This window comes from Camelina sativa, chromosome 18, assembly GCF_030686135.1.
Source record: "Camelina sativa cultivar CO46 ecotype springtype chromosome 18, ASM3068613v1".
Taxonomy (NCBI): Eukaryota; Viridiplantae; Streptophyta; class Magnoliopsida; order Brassicales; family Brassicaceae; genus Camelina; species Camelina sativa.
The window spans coordinates 11,113,693-11,128,940 of record NC_141897.1 but is presented as its reverse complement, the minus strand read 5'-3'; the positions used below and the strand labels follow the sequence as shown (position 1 = coordinate 11,128,940).

General features: G+C 40.5%; 1 non-coding gene and 1 pseudogene across 1 annotated transcript; one reads left to right on the top strand and one right to left on the bottom strand.

Moving 5' to 3' along the window:
• LOC104763210 (ribosome biogenesis protein BOP1 homolog) overlaps positions 1 to 15,248 on the top strand; it is a 45,913-nt pseudogene that overhangs the window by 18,086 nt on the left and 12,579 nt on the right.
• On the bottom strand, positions 3,548 to 3,654 carry LOC147922757 (small nucleolar RNA R71). Its single transcript, XR_015589871.1, has one exon. It is a non-coding gene; the product is annotated as a small nucleolar RNA R71 (small nucleolar RNA).

Here is a 15,248-nt window from a genome sequence, read left to right as displayed (position 1 = left end):
TAGATAAGTGTTTACATCTTGACTACTTGCATCATACTCATTATGGATTGACATTTCTTATACTACAACTGCATAAGAGTAATTGAAACCTCTTGCATTCCACCTGATCATATATCTTTGGTTTTAGCTTGTGTCTGTTGTCTGATTGCATCATTCATACATTCATAAGTATATTCCAAAACCCACAAAAAGATATGTTTCAATTTGGCGCCGTTGCCATTTGAGTAGTTGTTTGTAACAGTCAGGGTTTACACAAGTTTAAGATTAAGTTCTATTGTTACACTTGATCATTACTGATTTGAATCTTCATCTGCCTGGTTGTTTTGATTTTCAGTTACCAAATCGACCCTGCACTCGACCGTCTGCACGTACGAGTGATCGATCGAGTCACCAAGCCGGATGCAGTCAGTCTTCTAGTTTCAGTCAGTTTGGTCTTCAACTCGAGCCAGTGCTCGACCAAGTGTCAGTACGAGTGGTTGATCGAGTCACCAACCAAGGTTCACTTGAGCCAGTGCTCGACCGTGTGTTAGTTCGAGTAGGTGATCGATTCCGTACATGCAAACCAGATCGAAAGGAAACAAGAACCTTGAGAGATACATTGAGCACATCAACCGTTTACCAAGAGATTTGAGGCAACAGAGAACCAGAATCCTTCAGGAACAAGAACACCAACTGCTCATGGATCCACCCATGCAGAGACCAAGACAGATTGGAGCAGGTGATGCTCCAAACACCCACACACAAAGGGCAGGAGTAGTTTCCTCTTGCAGTAGCAAATAATAAAGTTTGAGATAAAAAGTGGGCTGATAAAACAGCCCCAGCAACATAACAATTATGTACCCAAGCAGCAACACCAAGGTTTCCAGGCTCCAATGTGTCCCCCACCAGGGTTTCAGACTAACCAAAGCCAGGAACCAGATCTAAGAGCTATTGATGTTCACATATTTTACCCTGTTTTCCCTTAATATATTCACATCTTTTGCATCTTTTGCTATCATTTTTGACCATTATTGCATAGTTTTAGGATTGTTCTTGCATTAGAGTGTAGTTGCATTGCATTTGCATCTTTTCTTGCATAAACAGGTGATTTTGGAGCATAAAGAGCATGGAAGCAATGCTGAGGAGAAGTGAAGCAATCATGAGGAGAAAGCAAAGGAGTAAAGGCTGGAGAACCAAGGTCCGGAGTCCAACTCAACTGCCCACTCGACCAGACACTCGACCGTGTACTGAGAGTGACTCGACCGAGTGGAAGGAGCACAAGAAAACCCAACTCGACCGGTCACTCGACCGAGCACCGGGTCGAGTTGGCCGAGCCGCCTGGCTGTTTTGTCTTTTAGCATTTTTAGGGCTTCCACTACTTTTTCTATTTAAAGGCCTTGTACCCTGCAGCCACCAATAGTCCAGCTTTTTAGATAGTCATAAACCTAGTTTTTACCCTTTTGGGAATTATTCCTTTTGCTCTTTTATTTTTAGATCTTGTACCTCCTTGAAGGAGAAAAACAGAAGATTCTTGGATTTTGTTGGTTCCATAACTTTCAAGATATTAAGAATTCGTGTTTGATTCCTTCTTCAATATTGTAGATCTTTCCTTTATCTTTCTAGTGATGCAAGTTTCGGTATTTTCTGGGTTTATTACTTTGTTGTTCATCATGTGTTCTTGTGAGTAGTTGCTTAGGATCTTGAGGATGGGTTAGGCTGGGTTGTGTTTGAGGTTTGTTTGATTTGGTCAAGCTTGATTGTTGTAGATCTCTTCTAGGCTAGATGTTCTTAATGCTGGTCCTATAACCGAGAGGGTAGGATCTGATCTCAAGCATCTTAGCATCACACCAATGTCTAAGGAGCATAGATAAGGCTAGATCTAGAGACTATCATTAGGCTTGCTATGAGATTAGAAGTCTTGTTTGATTTTTGACATATTGCTTAATGCTTGCTTGTATAGGTTCTTTACTTTGTGAGAACAAGTCTAGAAATATATGAGTTTGATTGTTTTTTGCCATGAGAGTGGATTAAACATGTTCTTAGAAATTATGGTCTAGAGATTAGCTCTAGTTGTTTGAGATTTTTTGGCCAAGTTAGATGACCTCAATCATTAGTCCAGCCCATGAATCCCTCCTCAAGACCTTCCTTGTTTATTGATTTCCTAGCTTAAATCATGTTGTTTGATCGTTGTTTGATTTGCTTTTGTATTGCTCTGTTTTTCTTGCATTGCTCTGTTTTCCGGATTTGTCCAGCTCGACCCTGAACTCGATCTACACTCGATCGAGTGCTTGCTCGAGTTCATCCCCAGAACTATTGTTTATGCTTTGTAGTTGTTCTGTCTTGTTTCCTGTTTCATTTTAGTTGCATTTCTACTGCATTCACTTAGTGTCCTGTTCATTACTTGTCTTGCATTAGTTCATTACTTGCATTATCATAGTTCTATTTTTGTTCTTGGTTCATCATAGCTTTGATTAGTCTGTTCTCTTTACATTTAGCATCTATTTAGTAGTTTTTACTTTCTGCATTTTACATTTCATCAATTGGATTGTTAGTGACAAACATCCTTTACATTTGGCTTGACTTAGACATTTATGCACATCCTGATTGCTTGCAAACTCTCAGATTGGATTGACACTCTTATACTACAATTGCATAAGGGGAATTGAAACACCTTGCTTTCACCATTGTTCATCATCATATCATTCATTCACATTCCATTTCACACACCAAGAAAGATACAAGTTTCAATTTGGCGTTGTTGCCCATTTGAGTGTTTATTTGTGACAATTAGGGTCTATATTAGTCTAAGATTAAGTTCCTTTATCCCCTTGTTCGCTACTGATCTCGATTCTTCTACTGCTTGTTTGTGATTGAGTTTCAGGTACCAACTCGACCTTCAACTCAACCGCCACTCGACCGAGTGTGTGCTCGAGTCCGTGATCGAGTCAGAAGCCGGATACAAATAGACCTCACCTCCCAGTCGACTCGACCATCCACTCGAGCCTGCGCTCGACCGAGTGCCTGTCCGAGTCTGTACTCGAGTCTGTTGATGCAAACAAGATCCAAGGGTCATCACAATCTTCAGAGACTCCTTGATCACATAAACCGACCACCAAGGGACCTGAGACAGCAGAGAACAAGAATCAATCAGGAACAAGAACAACAAGTGCTAATGGAGCAACAAGATCAACAAACTCCAAGGGCAAGGAACATTGGTGCTGGGGATGCACCTAACACACACAACCAAAGAGCTGGTATTGTGCCTCCTGCAATTGCCAATAATAATTATGAAATCAAGAGTGGATTGATCTCCATGATACAAGCCAACAAATTTCATGGGTTGCCAATGGAGGATCCTCTAAATCACCTTGATGAGTTTGACAGGATATGTGGACTCACAAAAATCAATGGAGTGAGTGAAGATGGCTTCAAGTTAAGGCTATTCCCATTTTCCCTTGGAGACAAAGCTCATCTCTGGGAGAAGACTCTTCCTACTGGAGCAATAACCACATGGGATGCATGCAAGAAAGCTTTTCTGGCCAAGTTCTTCTCCAATGCAAGGACTGCTAGGTTGAGGAATGAAATCTCAGGTTTTGCACAGAGAAATAATGAAAGTTTTTGTGAGGCATGGGAGAGATTTAAAGGATTCCAAACTCAGTGTCCCCACCATGGATTCAGCAATGAGTCTTTGCTCAGCACTTTGTACAGAGGAGTTCTACCCAAGATTAGAATGCTACTTAATACAGCCTCCAATGGAAACTTTCTCAACAAGAATGTGGAAGAAGGCTGGGAGTTGGTAGAGAATCTTGCTCAATGGAAAACATTATTTTTGTGATTGTGGTGAATGATGTATGGAATGATGACTTATGAATGAATGGATGTCAGGGTGTTTCAATTCCCCTTATGCAATTGTAGTATAAGAGGTGTCAATCCAATCTAAGTGTTTGTGAACAATCAAGATGTGCATATGAGTCTAAGTCAAGCCAGATGTAAAGGATGTTTGTCACTAACAATCCTATTATGAAATGTAAAGTGCAGAAAATAAAACTACAAGAGCTAGGAGCTAAATGCAAATGGAACAGAATGATTATGACAATTATGACGCTAAAACAGAAATAGAAACTATGATAATGCAAGTATTGAACTAATGCAAGGTAAGTAATGAACAAGATACTAAATGAATGTAACAGAAATGCAACTAGAGTGAAATAGGACAAACACAAATCATAAACACAAGTTCTGGGTTGGAACTCGAGCAAGCACTCGATCGAGTGCAGGGTCGAGCTGGACAAATACGCAAAACAGAGCAACACAAGAAAAACAGAGCAATACCAAAACGAATCAAATAACGATCAAACAACAGGATTTAAGCTAAGAAATCAATAAACAAGGAAGGTCTTGAGGAGGGATTCATGGGCTGGACTATGATTGAGGTCATCTAACTTGGTCAACAAATCTCAAACAACTTGAGCTAATCTCTGGACATATATTTCTAAGACATGTTTAATCCACTCTCATGGCAAAAAACAATCAAACTCATGCATCTCTAGACTTATTCTCACAAAGTAAAGAATCTACACAAGCAAGCATTAAGCAATATGTCAAAAATCAAACAAGACTTCTAATCTCTTAGCAAGCCTAATGATAGTCTCTAGTTCTAGCCTAATCTATGCTCCTTAGACATTGGTGTGATGCTAAGAGGCTTGAAATCAGATCCTACCCTGTCAGATATAGGATCAGCATTAAGAACATCTAGCCTAGAAGAGATCTACAACAATCAAGCTTGACCAAATCAAACAAACCTCAAACACAACCCAGCCTAACCCATCCTCAAGATCCTAAGCAACTACTCACAAGCATACATGATGAACAATAAAGTCATAAACCTAGAAAATACTGAAACTTGCATCATTAGAAAGCTAAATCAAAGATCTACAATATTGAAGAAAGAACCAAACTCAAATTCTCAATATTAAGAAAGTTATGAAACCAACAATATTGAAGAATTTAGTCTTTTTCTCCTTTTAAAAGAAGTACAAGATCTAAGAAAATAAAAGTGCAAAAGGAATAATTCTAAAAAAGGTAAAAACTAGGTTTTTTTGACTCTCTAAAAAGCTGGACTCTTTTGGTGGTTGCAGGTACAAGCCCTTATATAGAAAAAGTAGTGGAAGCCCTAAAAACGCTAAAAGACAAAATAGCCAGGCGGCTCGACCAACTCGACCTGGTGCTCGGTCGAGTGACCGGTCGAGTTGGCTCCTCTTGTGCTCCTCCCACTCGGTCGAGTTGGCTCCTCTTGTGCTCCTCCCACTCGGTCGAGTTGGCTCCTCTTGTGCTCCTCCCACTCGGCCGTGTCCCTCTCAGCACACGGTCGAGTGTCTGGTCGAGTGGGCAGTCGAGTTGGACTCCGGACCTTGGTTCTTCAGCCTTAGCTCCTTTGTTTTCTCCTCATGATTGCTTCACTTCTCCTCAGCATTGCTTCCATGCTCCTTAAGCTCCAAAATCACCTGTTTATGCATGAAAAGATGCAAATGCAATGCAACTAAACTCTAATGCAAGAACAGTCCTAAAGCTATGCAATAATGGTCAAAATGGATAGCAAAAGATGCAGAAGATGTGAATATATTAAGGGAAAACAGGGTAAAATATATGAACATCACTCAATCAGATGGTAATTATAATGAAGATTATGATAGAACCATAAGGATCACCTCCACAGATCTAGAGGACATATATAAGCAGGATTTAAAGATGGTCAATGAGAAGCTTGACAAGATTCTCCTAAGCCAATCAAAAACCATTCACTTCATTGGTGAAGAAGAAGCTCCAGTCCAAGAAGGAGATAGGGAGTTTGCTGAGTTGTGTTATATGCAGAACCAAGGAGGAGGATACAAAGGCTACAACCAAGGTGGAGGATTCAAGCAGAACAACCTCTCTTATAGGAGCACCAATGTAGCCAACCCTCAAGACCAAGTCTATCCACCTCCTCTGCCTCAACAACAGAACAACTATGCTCCCAAGCAGCAGCAACAAGTGTTCCAGCCCCAATTGTGCCCCCCACCAGAGTTTCAGACTAACCAAGGCCAGGAACAAGAACTAAGAGCAATGATACAACAGTTGTTGATTGGGCAAACCAATGGAAAGATCGAGGAAGCCAAACAGTTTGCTGAGTTGAACCAAAGGCTCACATCCTAGTACAATGATCTGAACATGATGTTTGAAGGTCTCAACTCTAGAGTGAAGTTTATGGAGAGCAACCTTACCTCTACTTCAGCTCCTAAGCCCAACCAACTCCCTGGAAAGGCAGTTCAAAACCCAAGGGAGTTTACTGCCAAAGCCATTCATATATTTGAAGAAGAAATCACTGAGGACAGTGAAGTTCAAGTTGGGGAGGATTGGTCATTTCTTGAAGCTCAGAGTGAAGTTTGTGCAAAGCAGACTGAATCCGGTATTGCACTCGACCAGGTGCTCGAGTGAGTGTTCGAGTGGTCGATCGAGCTGAAGAGTCAGAAGCTGTCAAGCCTGCTAAGTACATCCCTCCTACTTACAAACCGTCTCTACCATTCCCAGGACGTTTCAAGGCACAGAAGCTTAAGGAATTAAGGGAAATCATTGAGAAAAAAGAAATGTTGGCTTTGCAACAAGAGGAAGAGAAAGCTTTGAAGGAAGAGGTTGTGATTGAGAAACAAGAGGAAGTGATGGCCATACAAGAGATCATCATTGCTTACTAAGAAGAAGAGAGAGGACATGCCTTGGAACAGTATGATCCATATCCTCTCTATAAGGATTTTTTGCTTGATTTGTCAAAGAAGAAGGCTCAAGCTCAAGATGAGAAGGATCTTGAAGACCTTGTAGGAGTTATCATCCCAATTAAGCTTAAGGATCCAGGTCCATTCTATCTGCCTTGCACACTTAGCTATCTTCACTACAACCAGTGCTTATGTGACGTGGGAGCATTTATCAGTGTGATGCCCTATTCTATAGCACAGAAGCTTGGGCACACTGACTTCAAGTCCACCAACCTTCATATATGCCTAGCTGATGGTTCAAACAGAGATGTGGTTGGCAAGTTGGAGAATATTCCAGTCAAGATAGGAAGAGCAGTTCATACAGATTTTGTGGTATTGGAGATGGACAAAGAACCTGAAGATCCTATTATTCTTGGGAGGCCATTCTTAGCCACAATCGGAGCTGTTATTGATGTTAAGGAAGGTCTTGTGACCTTGAACATTGTTGAGGGTATAGCTATGAAGTTTAACATCTATAACCCAACCAACCTTCCTACCATTGATGATCAACCTTTTACTATCAAGGAAAAAGGTGGTCATGAAGGTTTAAGTGAAGTGGCAACTCCAAAGGACAATCTCTCTCTTCAAGAAGATTCTATGGAAAAGCTTAAGGGGTCAGTTCAAGAGTTGACTGGTATGGTTAAGGATCTCCAAGTCAAGCTAAACAAGAGGTCTTTGAGGAAAGCAAGACCAAAGCTCAAAATCAAGAAGAAATATGGTTTGTGTGTTAAGGGTGAGGTGATCAAGGATCAAGAAGTGCCAGGGAGGATTTCATCACCTCCTTGGTATCTAAACAACGCCTAAAAAGGCAACCAAAGTCAAGCTTAGTGACTCTAAACAAGCTCACTAGGGAGGAAGTCCCTAAGGTATCCTTTGTAAATAAGCTTTATTTTCCTTGTAGTTTTGATGTGTTTTCTTTTATGTTTGTGTTGGACAGGCCTTTCAATGAAAGTGTAGATGGGTATGGAGTGATTTGGACTTGGGGAAGTAGACTCGCAGGCCCACTCGACCAGCCCACGAGAGGTACTCGACCGAGTTGGCAAAGAACTAAGGCCCACTCGATTCCCATTTCTCTAGAATGATCGAGTGGAGGGAAGAAAAAGAAGAAAATTTTGAATTTTCAAACTTTGGTCAAGGAGCAAAAAGCAGGTCAAAGATTCTTATTTCAAATTTTGAATGGTATGGACGCTCCACTCTTGTCTCCTTGTCCCCTTAGTTTCTTTAAATAGAGCTTGATTCGATCATGTATCTCTCACACTCTCTCATTTGCTCAAAACAATTAAATTCAAGTTTAAAATCTCTCTCAAAGTTCATCTTTTTGCTCAAGCTTAGCTCTTTTAGTTTTTGGGTCACTAACCTATTAACTTTAAGCTTTGAGTCTATTCCTCTCAGTTCTATTCGAAAATGTCTTCAAGGATCACTAGGAAGTCTCAACAAGCGGCTGAAAGCTACATGGATCATCGTGATGCTAGTCTTGAATCGAGAGGAGAAACTGGAAGAACCACTCGACGACCCACTCGAGCATGCACTCGACCGAGTGTTCGTCCGAGTGGTAGGTCGATTCAGATGCCAAATTCAAGGAACCAGTCAGCTGAGGAAGATCCTGAGAGGACTGAAAGTGAAGAAGAAAGAGAGCCAACTCTTATGGAATTCATGAGGAGAAACAAGACCACAGGGAAGAGGCCAGCAGTTGAGATTGAACAAGAGGAGGTTGAGAGTGAGAGTGAAGAAGAAGATGAAGAAGAAGAGGGAGAAGATGATGGAGAAGCAGAATCTTGTGGTTTGACAAAGAGGCAACTTTATGAAGCCGTCATGAGAATGGAGTTCCTGGGGACTAGATATCCACACAAGGAAACCATGGAGAAGCTAGCCATTGATAGAGATGTGGAGTATCTTTTTAAAAAGAGCAACTTAACCAAGTTCATGGGGCTTTGCATGGAGGGTTACAAGGAAGAAAGTTGTGAGTTTCTAGCCACAGTCAAGCTGCACACATATGCAAGGAAGGATGATGAGTTGGGAGCTGGTCATATTGCCTTTACTATCAAGGGGAAGAAGTATGAGCTTCCAATGAAGAAGATAGCCAATATCTTTGGCTTTGAAGTTGGGAGTAATAGGAGCTTAATGATACCAAGAGAAGAGCTCTTTGCTGTTTGGGAAACCATTGGAGACCACATCACTTACTCATCCTCCAAGACCAAGAGTTCAAAGATAAGAAGCCCAGTCCTAAGGTACTTCCACAAGGCCTTAGCAAACACCTTCTTTGCTAGGAAGGAAACTGGAAATCTCAATGAGGGTGAGATCAAGATGATTGATATGGCCCTCAATGGAATCATCCTTAAGGCAAGAGATGGAACCATCATTCTTGGGACCACTGTGGAGACTGACCTTGCAATGGTGCTCATTGACCACATGATATATTTGAGAAGTTGGGTAGGCAAGCTACAAAAGAAAGGGTCACGAGGAGCCTTAGCCATTGGAGGCATCGTCACTCCAATACTACAAGCTGCCAAGGTCCCACTTAGAGGAGAGAAGGTTTTGCCAACATGGATTGACTAAAGCTACCTCACCTCTACTCTCATATTGGCCAAGGAAATGCATCAAGGAAATCACATTTTCAACTTTGAGCTTCCAACAATTGGGAAAAAACAGTTGATCTTACCTAACCAAGAGCTCACCACCATTCAAGAAGGAGCAAACATTGACTTTTGGCCAGCTGATGAGTTCTTGTTTGATGGGATAGTTCAAGTTAGAGTTGATGAAGCCGGAGATGTGCAAATGGCTGATGGGGAGGAGCAGTTTTACTTTGAGGATTATGAGCCCAACCCAAGAGATAGTAGAGGAGTGAGGGAGACTAGCAAGAGGTTGACAATCCTACAAAGGTGGAACAAGTGGCATGGGAAGAAGTTTGATAAGCTAAAGAAGAAGGTGGGCAATATGGCTAAGTCCATCAAGAGCCTAAAGAAGGAGATTGCTGAGTTGAAAAGTGGAAATTCTTCACCAACACCATCTAGCCTTTTGAGGAGGAATAGCTCAACTAGAGCACTTTCAAGAGTTGAAAACCCTGTGGAACCAGCTAGAGCCTCCATGTACGAGCCAATTCAGAGGAAGAGGAGTTTAAGTAGCCGAGAACAACAATTTTCAAGGCACTCGACCGGGTCACTCGAGCACCCACTCGACCGAGCACCCCAAATGCACTCGGCCGAGTTCCAGCCCAGAACACCTTATGGCTTCCCAGCTCCAGCTGCTTATCCAAACTATCCAGGTTACCCTCCCTTCCCATCCCAGTACTTCATGGATCCAGCACTCTTGCACCAGTTCTACCAGCAGCAAGGTCAGAGTTTTGGCACTCACAGCCCAGCTCGACCCCCCCCTCCCACTTGAGCACGTACTCGACCGAGTGCCAGTCGATTCCCATCATCGAGCTGCCCCAATCACCTTCTCCAAGTCACCAACCAGACCCCAACTACACATTTGACAGCATGAATGAGGATGTGGACAGTTTCTTCTCCAATCCTTGAGGTACCACTATCACCTTCACTTGTACATATCATAGCATTTGTTGTTGTGTTTTGTTTTCTGTCTTGAATCCTCTTACAAATTTCTTTCACACAGAGGACTGTGTGATTTAAGTTTGGGGGAGGGTTTGAGATAGCATTTGATGTTGTGTCTTGTTTTCTTATTTCAAATTTGCAAAAATCTTTATAAAAAGAGTGTTCATGTAGTTTGCATTGCATAATAGCATCTTGTTTAGCATGTTTCATGTAGGACTGTTAATTATTTGCATTAGGGATCTATGATGAGTTTTGCCTTGTTAGCTTGTTTAATTCACTAAACTAGGATCAATGCCCAAGTTAATAGTATTTTGATGCTAGTTGAGTAGTTAAAACCATAAGATTGAACCAAGCCTTGAATTCCTGCATTGCATTTGGTCTAAATTGAAGCATGTTGTGATTTGATGCCATTTTCTATTTATATGAACCTAATATTGACTTGTAATTATCAGTTTGTGCATTGCTTTAAACTCATGGATACCATATACATATTTGGATCATCTTTCTCCTTTTTACCACTCTTGTTGATCCAAGTAGCTGATTGAATCATTAAAATCAGTTTCCAATACCCTTAACCAACCCTTCTTTCAAGCCATGTTTATTCTTGAGTGTGTAAGGCCTATTTTGGGATTGATCTTGGTAGAAAGTGTTAGGTTTGAACTGACAATAATAATGCCTTGTGTAGTTCTAGTTTGCATTTTCCAAACTAGATAGGACTAGGTGACTTCATTGTTGGGTTTGGGATTTGGTTGTTTGAAAAAGAAAGAAAAGAAAAGAGGAAAAGAGAAAGAAAATGTTAGAGTCTTTAGGAGGAGAATGTGTTTAAGTAAAATCAAAGTCTAGTGAAAGAATGGGAAGTATGATATTGTTTAAAGATGGTTTCAGTCAAAGAAAAGAAAGAAAGAAAAAGAAGAGTATAGTAAAATGCTTTTATGTCTTAAGAATAAGAAGAAAAGACAACCATAGCAAATAAATAAGAATCTCCCATTCCACTAGAAAGATCAAATAAGAAACCTCTCCTAAGGCTTGAAAACAAAAGAGAAAAGGGTATTTGAGAAGAGAAGAAGATAAAAGGTAGAACTAGGATCATTTGGGCTTAGAATGATAGGATCAAACACTTGGGTTACTTTTGGGTAGACAAGGTTTTGTTCTTGTATGTGTCTAAGTGTTCTTACCTTTAGCATTCTTCTAAAGCTCAATCCATTTTTTATGAGAGAACCTTGATATTGATAAGCCCCACTCTAAACAGAGACCATCATTGTCTCTAAACCTTTATTTCCAAGCCAAATGAGTTTAAAACATTGCATAAGATTGATCCATATTCTTGATTAAATGAATGTCAAAGGAAATGGTTGATTTGAATGCATGTGGACATCTAAGGCTCAAATCAGTAAAGATTGTGATAGGTTTGTCTAAAGTCTTTAAGTACAGCTCATTTAACTTGCATCATAGTACTAGTAACTTGGACATTGATTCTAGCTGGTTTATTTGCAAGCTTTAGGAGCTGAGATCCCAGTTTCAACCCTCACCTACCTTCTTATGTCTTGTTTATTTGCTTGAGGGCAAGCAAAGACTAAGTTTGGGGGTGTTGATGTTCACATATTTTACCCTGTTTTCCCTTAATATATTCACATCTTTGGCATCTTTTGCTATCCTTTTTGACCATTATTGCATAGTTTTAGGATTGGTCTTGCATTAGAGTGTAGTTGCATTGCATTTGCATCTTTTCTTGCATAAACAGGTGATTTCGGAGCCTAAGGAGCATGGAAGCAATGCTGAGGAGAAGTGAAGCAATCATGAGGAGAAAGCAAAGGAGTTAAGGCTGGAGAACCAAGGTCCGGAGTCCAACTCGACTGCCCACTCGACCAGACACTCAACCGTGTGCTGAGAGTGACTCGACCGAGTGGAAGGAGCACAAGAAAACCCAACTCGACCGGTCACTCGACCGAGCACCGGGTCGAATTGGCCGAGCCGCCTGGCTGTTTTGTCTTTTAGCATTTTTAGGGCTTCCACTACTTTTTCTATTTAAATGCCTTGTACCCTGAAGCCACCAAGAGTCCAGCTTTTTAGATAGTCAAAAACCTAGTTTTTACCCTTTTGGGAATTATTCCTTTTGCACTTTTATTTTTAGATCTTGTACCTCCTTGAAGGAGAAAAACATAAGATTTTTGGATTTTGTTGGTTCCATAACTTTCAAGATATTAAGAATTCGTGTTTGATTCCTTCTTCAATATTGTAGATCTTTCCTTTATCTTTCTAGTGATGCAAGTTTCGGTATTTTCTGGGTTTATTACTTTGTTGTTCATCATGTGTTCTTGTGAGTAGTTGCTTAGGATCTTGAGGATGGGTTAGGCTGGGTTGTGTTTGAGGTTTGTTTGATTTGGTCAAGCTTGATTGTTGTAGATCTCTTCTAGGCTAGATGTTCTTAATGCTGGTCCTATAACCGGGAGGGTAGGATCTGATCTCAAGCATCTTAGCATCACACCAATGTCTAAGGAGCATAGATAAGGTTAGATCTAGAGACTATCATTAGGCTTGCTAAGAGATTAGAAGTCTTGTTTGATTTTTGACATATTGCTTAATGCTTGCTTGTATAGGTTCTTTACTTTGTGAGAACAAGTCTAGAAATATATGAGTTTGATTGTTTTTTGCCATGAGAGTGGATTAAACATGTTCTTAGAAATTATTGTCTAGAGATTAGCTCAAGTTGTTTGAGATTTGTTGGCCAAGTTAGATGACCTCAATCATTAGTCCAGCCCATGAATCCCTCCTCAAGACCTTCCTTGTTTATTGATTTCCTAGCTTAAATCATGTTGTTTGATCGTTGTTTGATTTGCTTTTGTATTGCTTTGTTTTTCTTGCATTGCTCTGTTTTCCGAATTTGTCCAGCTCGACCCTGCACTCGATCTACACTCGATCGAGTGCTTGCTCGAGTTCATCCCCAGAACTCTTGTTTATGCTTTGTAGTTGTCCTGTCTTGTTTCCTGTTTCATTTTAGTTGCATTTCTGCTGCATTCACTTAGTGTCCTGTTCATTACTTGTCTTGCATTAGTTCATTACTTGCATTATCATAGTTCTATTTCTGTTCTTGGTTCATCATAGCTTTGATTAGTCTGTTCTCTTTACATTTAGCATATATCTTAGTAGTTTTTACTTTCTGCATTTTACATTTCATCAATAGGATTGTTAGTGACAAACATCCTTTACATTTGGCTTGACTTAGACATTTATGCACATCCTGATTGCTTGCAAACTCTCAGATTGGATTGACACCTCTTCTACTACAATTGCATAAGGGAAATTGAAACACTCTGCCATCCATTCATTCATATCTCACCATTCCATACATTCATCATCCACCACCACAAAGATACAAGTTTCAGCTATGATGCAGCAGATGCTACTTGGACAAGCAAATGGGCAGCTTGAGACAGCAAAGAAGTTGGCTGAGCTTAACCAGAGGTTGGATTCTTCTTACAATGATCTGAATATTAAGTTTGAGAGTTTGAATTCTAAAGTCAAGTTCATGGAGAGCAACATTGCTTCTACATCGGCTCCTAAGCTAATCCAACTACCTGGTAAGGCTGTTCAAAATCCAAGGGAGTTCACAGCTAAAGCTATCCATTTCTATGAGGAAACTGTCACTGAGGACAGTGAGGTTCAAGCTGGGGAGGATTTGTCACAAGACAAAGCTCAGAGTGAAAGTTTTACATAGAAAACAGAAACCGGAGTTCCACTCGACCATGATCGAGTGTGTGATCGAGCTGATCTCGTAGAAGCTATTAAATCTGTTAGATACATTCCTCCTGCTTACAAGCCTCCTCTACCACTCCAGGACGTTTCAAGGAACAAAAGCTGAAGGAACTCAAGGAAATAATTGAAAAGAAGGAATTGATGGCTTTGAAACAAGAGGTTGTCATTGAGAAAAAGAAGAAGAAAGGAGACCTGCTTTGGAACATTATGCTCCATATCCTCTCTACAAAGGCATGCTGCTTGAAATATCCAAGAAGAAGGCTCAAAATCAGGACAAAAGGGATCTTAAGAAGATTGGGGAAGTTGTTATCCCAACAAAACTAAGACCCAGGTCCATTCAACTTACCATGCTCACTGAAATATATGCACTTCAACAAGTGTCTATGTGACCTTGGAGTCTCTGTGAGTGTTATGCTCTTCTCAATAGCACAAAAGCTGGGTTATGAAGAGTTCAAACCAAGCAACCTCTACATTAGTCTTGCTGATGGCTCTAGAAGAGATGTGATTGGTAAACTGGAAAGTTTTCCAGTTTGATAGGTAAAGCAAGGATACCGACTGACTTCATCATCCTTGATATGGAACAAGAGCTTGATGATCATATTATCCTTGGAAGGCCATTCTTGGCCACAGCTGGAGCAATGATAGATGTTAGAAAAGGTATAATCAGCCTTGAAATTGCTGTTGGGTTGACTATGAGGTTTGACATCATGAATGCAACAAACCAACCCACCATTGGAGGCCAACCTTTTGCCATAGAGGATATAGATGATGTTGAACCAGTAAAAGAAGACAAGGGTTCTAAGATCAAAGTTCCAAACAATGAAGAAGCTGTTCAAGGACTAAAGACTTCAGTTCAAGAGTTGACTAGCTTGGTGAAGGAACTTCAGGTTCAGATCAATAAGATGTCTTTGAAGAAAGCAAGGCCAAGGTTCAAGCTTAAGCAGAAACAAGGTTCAAGTTTAAAGGGTGAAGTGATCAAGAATCAGCTTCACAATGATCAAGTTACACCATGGAGGATCTCATCACCTCCTTGGTCTCCAAACCAAGCCTGAAAAGGCATCAAAAGTCTTAGTGACTTTAAAAAAATCATTGTGGAGGAAGTCCGTAAGGTATCATTGTATATAAGTTTGATTTTCCTTTTAGTTTTGATATTTTTCTTTTATGTCTCTGTTGGACAGAC